Source organism: Callithrix jacchus, chromosome 10 (genome assembly GCF_049354715.1).
Source record: "Callithrix jacchus isolate 240 chromosome 10, calJac240_pri, whole genome shotgun sequence".
NCBI lineage: Eukaryota > Metazoa > Chordata > Mammalia > Primates > Cebidae > Callithrix > Callithrix jacchus.
In genome coordinates this window covers 81,528,317-81,539,563 of record NC_133511.1, presented here as the reverse complement: position 1 = coordinate 81,539,563, position 11,247 = coordinate 81,528,317, and the positions used below count along the sequence as shown (strand labels likewise).

At 44.2% G+C, this 11,247-nt stretch overlaps 1 long non-coding RNA gene across 1 annotated transcript in view; it reads right to left on the bottom strand.

The window, feature by feature from the left end:
* Positions 1 to 209: 209 nt before the first annotated feature.
* Positions 210 to 11,247, bottom strand: part of LOC144577944 (uncharacterized) — a 33,283-nt gene continuing 22,245 nt past the window's right edge. Inside the window, exon 3 of the long non-coding RNA XR_013522779.1 lies at positions 210 to 959. This is a non-coding gene — a long non-coding RNA (uncharacterized LOC144577944). The remainder of the gene's footprint in view (positions 960 to 11,247) is intronic.

The window sequence follows — 11,247 nt, the reverse complement described above, 5'->3', positions numbered from 1 at the left end:
ATAGCTTTGTGCCTTTCAATCATACACAGTATTCTCTTTGAGAGGACTTCTCTCCAATACAGCTTGATTTCCCTCAGTTTCTCAAAACCTTTTAGCATTCCATTTGGGACCCCTTGAAGACTGGCATCTTGGGCAAGTTCCTACTGATCTATTTCTCCATTGCTCGAGGTAGAACCTTATAGGCTTGTCAGGGCCTCCGTAACCAAAGCTTCTACCCTTTCAGCATTTTTGTGACGGCTCAAAAGGAGCCCTGTGATTAGAATTGAGGTGGACAGGGAAATCATAGAGGTCTCAGCATTCGACCACTTGTGCTGAGTTCTCTCAGTTTCCCGGCTGGGAGAGGAGCCCCTAAGGACCAAGAGCTTGGCATATGCAGTGCCCCGTGATGAGTGCATGGTGCGGTCCATCACAAGTTTGTTCCCTTTATTAAGTAGAGTAAGTGATCTAATACTTTTCATGTGGCTGTGGAAGTGCTTCACTGTGACACTTTGTAACAAACTAACTGGCTGAAAGAAGAGAAGCAAAGGATTCCTTCTAGTTTAACAAGCAGCTATATTTGGAATTATGGATTTATTGATAAAGGCATTGCCTTAATATTCTGTCTTCTGGATTCCATTTAAATCATCTTTTCTTGACCCACAATTATTTGCTTTGATCAAGTATTGGTCAGGATCCTTTTAGCTGCAAATGACAGAAACCTAACCCCTGCCAACTTGAGCAGAGAAGAGAATTTAAGTGGGGCTAGACTCAGAGACTCCAGGGTCTCCCACAATATCATCAGCACTTTTCCTACGACTCCCTGCCATGCCTTCCCTCCCCTTTGAATTGGCTCAGCTCCTCTGTGAGTTGGTCCTATTCTTTCCTCCTACAGCTTGGCTTCCTCCTTGTAGCCAGGAATGGTGGCAGTGTCGGTTGACGTGGCTGCAGACAGCTGGAGGCTTACAGCACCTTGGCTAACACTAGAAAGAAGAAAAAGAAAAAGAAAATTTTTCTTTTTAAAGTTTGAATACAAAATCCCAAGGAAGGTTTCTAAGTTTCCCTACTTGAGATGGGCTCTCATCCTCAAAGGGTTGCTTTAGAGCCTTAAGTGAATGTTTATCTTTTATTAAGTAAAAAGTGCCAATACCTGAGCCCTGTGCCTAGAGATTCTGATTCAATTGGTCTAAGTGGAGCTTGGCTTTGTGCTAATGATTCTAATGGGTAGTCAAGATCAAAAACCACTGCTTTAGATTCATTCGTTCATTTATTCCTCAAAAAAAGTTAAAACCCATGCATTTTTTAACTCCACCCCTGTGCCAGGCAGTATACTAGGTACTGATAGAACAGTGAACAAGAGAAATAAAAGCATTCTCATGAAGCTCACACAACAGGGGAATATAGGCAATGAACTCATTAATAAATAAATAGTGCCAGCAAATAAATAAGTACCATCCAGAGAAGTAAATCAGAACCAATGTATGCATGATGGGACAGGGCCAGTCCTGAGCAACTTGGAGGGAAGAGCATTCTGGGCATAGGGAACAGCTACTGCAAAGACTGAGCGGCAGAAACAGGATTGACCTATCCCAGGAATGGAAAAAGGGCAATGTGGCTGAAATGTGATGAAGGAAGGAAAGAGTGGCACGAGATGAGGTCAGAGAGACAGAGAGGTGCCAGCTGCCATGTGGCTTGGTAAACCAGGCTGAGAGATGTGGATCTCATTCTATAGTCAATGGACTATTAGCAGATATGAAGGAGAGATGGGATTTGATTTATATTTTAAAATGTTTATTCTGGCTACTGTGTGGAAAAATGACTAGATGGGGTAGGAGTGGAAGCAGGTGGACCAAGTAGAAGACAAATGCAAATGTCCAAGTGAAAAGTGCTAACGTTCTGTTTGCTCGTACTAGGTTGGTTTTGGGGAAAAGTGAATGGATCCTGGCTAAGTTTTTGCAGTTGAGTTGACAGGCCACCAGAATGTAAGCCCCTTAATTATTCTTTCAATATCCTCAATATCTAGGGTGGGGATAAGGGGGTAAGGTATTTGAGCCAGTAAGTGCTCGAGAAATCCCTGTTACATTAATAAAACCTGAGTCCAGAGGCATGGGGATGAAGAAGAAGAGATGGAAATAAAATTCTGAGTTTGCATAGCCAAAGAACAGACTCCTCCGATGGAGGCCTGTGCCCAGCATAGTGCTAACACATGGAAAAGAGAAGTGGAGGGGGACATAAATGCTGGCTGGAGGAAAGTGTATTTAGTGCCTCTGAAGCCTAAGAAACAAAAATATACAGGAGAGAGATCCAGAAAAGGCCTTCAGCTCTGCTCCTGGGAAAGAGGTTTGACAGAAGAAGATGCTGCATCACCATCATGGTACAGAGGTTTAACAACTCTGCTAGTCCAAGTATAAGTAGTACAGCCAGTCAAGACAGCTTAGTGAAACTAAGTAGGGATAGATATATCCTGTGATCCAGCAATTCTAGCCTTTACCCTGTTACCCAGAAATCCTAGCCTTAGTTCATTATTTTAGAAAAATTCTGATGTGAGTCCAACTGGGACCATGCACAAGGATGTCTGTCATGATGAGCGCAGAGTAGAGTGAAGGCAATACAAGAGTCCATCAGTGGAAACTGGATACGTAAAGTGAGGTAGACGTAAACTATGAAATAATATGCAGTTGTTCGGAGCATCAAACTCGTGTGTACAGAACAGCATGAAGACGTCATAAACATAGTGTTAAATGAAAAGTATATGAGAACACCACAGACGAAACATAGAATAATACCAAAATGTCAATTAAAAGCATACACACTAATGGCATATTTACAAGGAAAACGTGCATATTTCAGGGCATATGTCAAGCACATTAGAGTAGATGTCAATGGGGACAGGGAATAGGTATAGGATTAGGGATTTTGGTAGTGAGAATAACTTTCCTCCCCCAGAGATGTCCACATCTTAATTCCCAGAACCTGGGAATCTGTTTTGTTACAATGACAGGGGTGAATTAAGGTTACAGATGGAATTAAGGTTGTTAATCAGCAGACAGGAAGCATAACCTGGGTTATCCAATGTAATCACAGATTTTTAAAAGTAGAAGAGGGAAGCAGGAGTCAGTCAAAGGAAGATGTGGCTAAGAAAAGACAGCATAAGAGGGACTAAGCCTTAAGTTGCCAGATTTGAAGCTGGAGGAAGGAGCCATGAGCTAAAGAAAGTGCGAGGTTCCTAGAGTCTGGAAAAGGTCAAGAAACAGATCATCTCCCAGAGCTTCCACAGAAGGAATGCAGCCTGCCAATCCCTTCACCTTACCCCAGATCATCCCTAGAGCTTCCACAGAGGAGTCCGCCCTGCCAATACCTTCACCTTACCCCAGATCAGCCCTAGAGCTTCCACAGAGGAGTCCGCCCTGCCAATACCTTCACCTTACCCCAGATCATCCCTAGGACCTCCACAGAGGAGTCCGCCCTGCCAATACCTTCACCTTACCCCAGATCATCCCTAGGACCTCCACAGAGGAGTCCGCCCTGCCAATACCTTCACCTTACCCCAGATCATCCCTAGGACCTCCACAGAGGAGTCCGCCCTGCCAATACCTTCATCTTACCCCAGATCATCCCTAGGACCTCCACAGAGGAGTCCGCCCTGCCAATACCTTCACCTTACCCCAGATCATCCCTAGGACCTCCACAGAGGGGTCCCCCCTGCCAATACCTTCACTTTACCCCAGATCATCCCTAGGGCCTCCACAGAGGAGTCCGCCCTGCCAATACCTTCACTTTACCCCAGATCATCCCTAGAGCTTCCACAGAGGAGTCTGCCCTGCCAATACCTTCACCTTACCCCAGCGAGATTTTAGTTGGACTTCCCATCTATAGAACTGTAAAGTATGTAATCCCAGCACTTTGGGAGGCCGAGGTCAAGAGATCAAGACCATCCTGGTCAACATGGTGAAACCCTGTCTCTACTAAAAATACAAAAACTTAGCTTGGCATGGTGGCGCACGCCTGTAATCCCAGCTACTCAGGAGGCTGAGGCAGGAGAATTGCCTGAACCCAGGAGGCGGAGGTTGCGGTGAGCCGAGATGGCGCCGAGCCGAGATCGCGCCATTGCACTCCAGCCTGGGTAACAAAAGCGAAACTCTGTCCCCCCGCCCCCCAAAAAATGAACTGTAAAGTAATAAATGTGTGTTTCTTTGAGCCACTCAGTTTGTGGTAATTTGTCACAGCAGCAATGGGAAACTCATGCAAGGGTAGAGGAAGTCACATGGACTAATCAGGGTAACCAACATGCCATGAACTGAGGAGTCGGAATGACTCAGCTCTCCTCATCTAAGGTTCAAAACAACAACAGCAACAACAGCAGCAACAACAGTCATCAAATTGAAGGACGAGAACAAGAAAATAAACCTTCTCAAAATATAAAACCAGATTCGATGGAAAATCACAAACCTGAAAGTAAGCACTCACTCTGTTCCAAAGACCAAAGGGAGAACTTTATAGGCACGATCTCTTTGTGGGTTCCTGGAGGATGGGGTAGTAGGACTGGCTTTCTGGTGCAGGGGAGTGACTGATAATAATGATAAGAACCCCATGAAGCCTGTGTGTCTCTCCTCTTCTAGTGAACATCATTGTCCACTTCTCTAAACCTGCAAAGAGCCCTTCCCACTCTCTTCCCTCCCCCTCATCTCTAGACTCAGCCCTTGTTCCTGACTCACTCATAGCACCAAGCACAGTACCTGCAGCACAGTGAAGCTTGATCGCATGTAGAGCTGAGTCCATTTGGATGTTAGGGAGGCTTCCACGATCCTGCTGCCCACCACATCCCAGAGATTTATATCAGTGAGTCCATTCATAAAACAGCCCTGGGACTTTCATGAGCTATTTCTTCCAAACAACTTACAGCAACCCTCAGGGCCCCAGTGTGATGTTTGTGTGTCTAATTTCCGTGAGCTATTGATAAGAGCCCACTCCAGCCAGCTAGTTGTCAGCCTCTACTCCAAGGGCCTGGAAAATGTACTATTTGCAATTACTTGAAAAGAAACTAATTAGCTCTGAGGAGGAAACCATAGGTAGAAATGACTAAAATCAGCTGTTCAACTGTGCTTAGCAAAAAATTAAAAGGAGTAGGCAATCATACCTCACATTTGTTTTATTTGAGAGAAAAGTAGGAAGAAGGGGGACCTAGGTAGAGGGGAGATTTTCCATGGCATTTTCCCTGTAGGGACAGGCCTCTTATCACAAGCAGTGTCAGCCAACCTGTCAGGAGGCCAAAGGTTATGATATGTCCTTGAATGCTACATTTGGACTTCTTTCAGCGTCAGGCAAGAGAAAGTATTTGAAAGGAGTGATAATCAGCTCAGGGCTTTTTAAACGTGTCTTGCTCTTCAATATAAGTGATAGACTTCTACATTTTGTAAATAAGTTATGTTCTCTCTTGGAAGTAGCAATTCTGAATCGCTTTTCAAAACAAATTTAAAAAACACAGTATTACTATTTCTCAAACCCTGGCACTTGCCTGGTATACAGCAGGCCAAAGGAAGCAGTAAAATAAGGGGTCATCACCCTGGCCATGGTATGGAAGCCACCCCGGATAAGAGAGGATTGCAACAATCTAGAGGAGAGATGAAGAGGCGACAGCAAGATAGCAGGAAAAAAAAAAATGCTTCTGACGTGAGTCAGTGCAATAACAACTCAATAATAGTAACAGTAGAACTGGACATTTATCAAGTGTTTGCCACATGCCGTGCTTTACATGCATTCTCTACTGTTATTTACAAGCTGAAATTTAAGTACTTGTCCAAGGTCACATGGCTCCTAAGTGGTAAGGTTCTGGGTTCAGAAGAAGACTGAGCAAAGGATCTGGGTGTCAATTCATTTGCAAGGTGACTTCATGAAATAACCAGTAAAGATGAGAAACATGAAATACAGAAATGGAAAGAGATCAACGTTGAGTTATCCAGCTACTTACCATGATGGGCGACTGGGGCTCTGTCTTACTGGGGAACTCTCAGAGATAGAACAGAACACTCTTAAGAGTTATTATTTGGTCCTAGAGGCAAGAACACCATGGAGTTAACCTATAGATCCCTTATGTGCCATTGGTTGATGCTGCTTCAGGGTCACTAACCCTCCACTCTTCCTGCTTGTCCTGTGCTGAGGTCGCTCATTCTCCACAGGTGCTTGCTGTAAGCAGACCTCAGCACTAGAGAACCAAGGTCACCAGCAGCATCTGCTACAATGACCCCACATCCAGTTTGCTTGGGACAGTCTTCATCTGTTGACTGGGAATAATTATTAATTTCCCTTTTACTCTCAGAAGTGTCCTGCTTTGGATGATGATTTATATGGCCACTACTGTAAGAAAAGGAACAGATTTTCAAATTCTACTCCATGTGGTTCCAGAACCTCTGCTTTTTGCCCCTTTCTCATCCTCTGTGAGTGCAATTGTGGCTTTCCTCATCAGGCGTTGGGCAGTAGCCCTGAGTGAAGCAGCAGAGTTACAGGAGGATGTGGTGGGTCCTGGATGATACACAGCTGCTCCCAGAACCTAGAGCATTTCTCCTGGTAAGTCCTGGGTCATCATATCCGCATTTCACATGGTGCTGATTAACACAGTTTCCTGGGCCCTGTCTCTAACCTACTGAACTCGAATCTCTGGGGCTTAAGCCAGGTGATCTGCATTTTTAGCACTCTCTCTGGCTAATTCTTCTGCACAATAAAGTCTGAAAAGTACAGGGCTAGCAAAGGGAGACAATGAGTGTTGACATTTTCTTAAGAAGCAGCCAAGTGGGGTATTTAATAGCACAACCTCTGAGCTGGCTTGCCTGGTTCAAATCCTAGCTCTGTCTCTTAAAGCTAAGTGATCTTGTGCAAGGTACTGAACTTATGTGTTCCTCATTGAAGAAACAGGGATAATAATAGCATCTACTGTATCAGGGCTGTTATGAGGATTAGACACGTTAATCCATACAAAGCCCTTAGAACAGTGCTGAGCATGTAGCAAACACTTGAAAATGTTAGTTGGTGTTATTACCGACCTTTAGCATTATGCCAGTGATCTTACCTAGGCCGTGGTATTAATCCTCAGAACAGCCACACAAGGAAGGTATTATTAAGGATTTGGGGTAAATAGCTAATGCCAGCTGCAGGATTGAAACACAAACTGGGGGGTGGGGGTGAGGGGTGGGTGGGACATGATCCCAAATCTGTTACCTCTGCTTCTGAAATCCTGGCTGTCTCTCTGATATCAAGCTGCCCTTGGCAGTCTCATTCCCTGTATCCACTGCGGCATCCAGTTTTTCGCCCCAACCCTTGGGTCCAACAGGGACTCTGGGCACAGGGAGGAGGGAGGCAGCGTACTGGTAGCATTTACCTGCTGCATCCAGCCCGCCTAGGCTGGGCTAATGCTGCTCTCAGGGATCTGGTTAGCAGCTAATGATCAGTGGGCTCTGGCTATAATGATCGGATTAGCTGCGCTTTAATCACTGTCTATTGTTTCAGCAGGGAGAGAATTTCACAGCTCATTGACTGCTCTGACTCCTAATCTACACGGAGGAAACAATGTTGCAGCTCATCAAATGCAATCAGCTGCTAATTGAAAGGAAATGGAATTTTACAATTACGGGCCACCTTTCAGTGCTCAGGATTTCTAAGCACTTCTCCCCACCTTCCTTTGCCAGCTCAGCACTGGCAGGAACACTTGACAACCTGCTAGAGACTTCCCTAAGAGCTGCATTTAAGACCTGGCCCATTTCTCCCCAGCTACAGAGCAGCAGCAAAGGGAAGCAGCATCCTCGCCAATTCCTGGGCTGTCCTTCAAGGCTCAGTGCAAGGAAAGCACCTGGGCTAGACATCAGGAGAACTGAGTGCTGGTCCTTGTTCACCTTCCTCCACGGCTTGTGGCAGTGTGACCTTGGCACACCCCCTTCCTCTGTGTGCCCCACTGCCCTTCTCTCCAAAATCAAGAGGCTGAATTTGATCACCTCTTGGTTCTTAACAGCTCTGATGATTCTATTTGCCCTGTGCTTGCCACTATCCCCATCCCGTGAAAGACATCTAAATTGACACCCTCTTTCTTGCCCAGTATCTACAGTTCCAAATGCTTCCAGGGTGACTTAGGCCCCCAGAAGATGAGATTTTAATGGGCCAGAAAGCAAATTTGGGAAACATCCTACTCATCCTTCTGATCAGACATCTCTCTCCCTGTCCTGGATCCATTCACTTCCTTGGACAAATATCAATCTTGATTAAATCTAAAGACAGCCACATAGATGTTTCTGGGTTCTGTCTTTTTTCCCAGTGAGATTCTGTAGAGACAAGGCTGGGATGAGGGCTGCCAGCCAGAAAGAGCATTGCTGCTTTTGACCCTGTCTCAAAGCTCCATTTCCAGCCCACTTTTCCTCTGAGAACAGGACTAACTAGCATCTGATTTGAGGTCTGGTCTGTATCATCCTACAATAACACTTGTTCTGTCCGGGAACACGTCCGAGGCTCATGTAACCCTGCAGTGCTATTTTCTCTTGGTTCCCATGATCTGTGGGCTTGTCTGATGTGCTTATCGGACACTGGAATATCACCACTTTCCTTTAGGCAGATGAGTTATGGCATGTATAAAAAAAAAATGTAAAGCACAGTCAAAAATATTTTTTGTTTGGCCAAGGTTCAGTCTCAGTCCCATTTCCCTCTATCAGAAGAACACTCTATTAGGGTCTTAGTCTGACCTGCTGCCTACAGAAATGGGCTACAAATGAGAAAAAGAAAAGCAGTGATGGGCTTGCTGGATCACCCCTCTAACAACAATGCAATGAGCAGGCCGGGTGCAGGAAGCTCCTGATGCTTTTCTGGAACCCTGTCTCTAGGGAAGGCTGGGGAGAGAGAACGAAGGTAGGGTCTCCATTAGGATGAGAGGGGAGGAGAATGTGAAGGAAGCTCTGGAGCTGTGGGTTTGCATTGTAATATAAATGAGACAGGAGCTGGAAGTGAGTCCAGGTTGGAAGCAGGAATAGGACCACTCAGGCAGAACCCACCAACAGGTCTATCGGCCAAAGGGTCGGAGTTCAGAAAGTCAGTGTGGACTTTATGAAGGAAAGGAGGGAAGAGTGACTGCCAAAATGCTTGCTAAAAAGGGAGGTTAAGAGCATGAGAGATGTCAGAGGGCAGTAGACACTGTGTTGGAAGGGCTGGGTGACACTGCCCCATGTTGATACCAGCCACTGCTCAAATGCCTGCCCATCCTAGGAGAAAAGTGCTGGTCATTACAGTGGATACAGGGAATGAAGCCTGGGATTGGTTTGTCCACTGTAGATAGACTGGACGACAGGAAAAATTCCACCGGTGGGCAGAATGTGGCCTCCAGAAAGTATGAAAATAGGCACTGTGGTATTTCAGATATGCACTTGGCATTTGGAGTCCTAACCCAGACCCCAGAATGTTCTGATGTGTAAATGGAACAAAATGATAGAAATTCAGACAGATTTTGATCAGGGAGGCAGCCCTGAGATATCAAATAATGTCTAAATAGAAGCTGTTATTAAAAAATGTATAACATATGCAAAGGCACTTTACCATTTCTAGGTTTTTAAAAATCTTTTTTTGCCTTGATCATCATTCTGTTGTGTATTAATATAAAACTTAACATTAAAAGATTGGTATTTTGAGCATGATTGGGACGCACTGAATTTAGAACAGCCTGAGCAGTGTAGGTCAAGATACTTTTTTTTAGAAGATCACTTTTTAAATATAACTGGAATATTTTGTGGGGCTACCACATTTTTTGAGATACTGTAGATAAGTATGGATAAAATTTTCACATGTCTGCTTTCATATTTGGGGCACCTTCATTCATTCAACAACATTGACCAAGTCCCTATTACCTGAAAAATACAAGCAAAATAATTCCTTGCTTTCTGGAGCTTACCTGCTGGTGCTAATACAGCATTTGCTTAAATTAGTCAATCTTCATTTCATTTTAAACACATTGCTTAACATTTTCTATCTTTTATTAAGAAATAAATACTTTTAAACATATGATGTAAAATTTAGGTGTCAATCTAGAAATGGTCAAGTAGATACATAATGGTCAAAATATTTTAGGGCATACATAAACAAAAAAGTTTGAAGTTGACTGTGATAGTCTAGTGACAGTCTACCTGCCATGCAAGGCAGAAATTTCCTTTATAATGTGCAATTGCCAAATTATTGCCTAATTTCTGCTTGATCAGTCATAATACTGAAGCATCACATTTTTTTCCACGTAACTCTGAACAGGTGAAAAGTTTTTTAGCTAGGACTTTTATACTTTAGCATCCTCCAAAGGGATCTCTTTCTTCCCTCGGGGTTACTTAGAGCCTAGCCACACAAGTGTGGTCCTCAGACCAGCAGCATGACATCACCTGGAGGCTTGTTAGAAATGAGGAATTTCAGGCCGCCTCCCATTTCCCTTCAATTATAATCTGAATTTCAGTAAGAGTTCCAAGTGATTTGTGTGCCCGTTTACGTTTCAGAAGTACTTAAGAGTGTATGTCTGCTCTTCATTTCCTAAAGAGCAGCTTTTCGGTTATTTGAATATCTACTTAACTTTTTGAAGTTAATCTTTTCTTCTCCAGGCCTATCTGACAATGAGGTGGAACCTCCAGGGAGAAAGTAATGTCTACATATTGGAGGAGTTCTGCATGAGTGAGGCTTGGCCCAGCACTTGGAGAAGTTGGTATTACACACTTGGCAGTAGCTCTGTCTCTGCCAATATTTGACCCCTGCTGCTGCTGCTGTGGGCCTTACTCTGGACAAAAGCCAGTGGGCTTCATTCTTGACCAACCTTGGTTAGTTCTGAGGTCCAACTGTTGAATAGAAAGGGCTCTGGCCTTTGAATCCTATCTGCACCATTGATTGAACCATATACTTCATATTTTAAATTAGACCATCCCAAACAGACCCTCTAGATTTAGCAGAAACATATTCCATTGTTTTGGTATAATGAACAATGCAATTAGAATGCACCATGAAAACTGGGAAGTTGTTCAAGATCCAAGATGGCTCTACAGACCATCCCTCAGAGATCAGAGTTGATTCTACCCTCTTGCTGCAGCCATCCAATCACCATATTTTCACTCCATGCAAATTTCATCTTGTCTTGCTCATTTCTGTTTACTCGCAGCTTCTAATATCTCATGGTGACCAAGTTGGCCTTCTCCTTGTGTCTTTTACCTTCTGCTACTAACCGACTTTCTGTATCTCAAGTTCAGATATTTGTTGGCTCACAACTAACATGTCAGT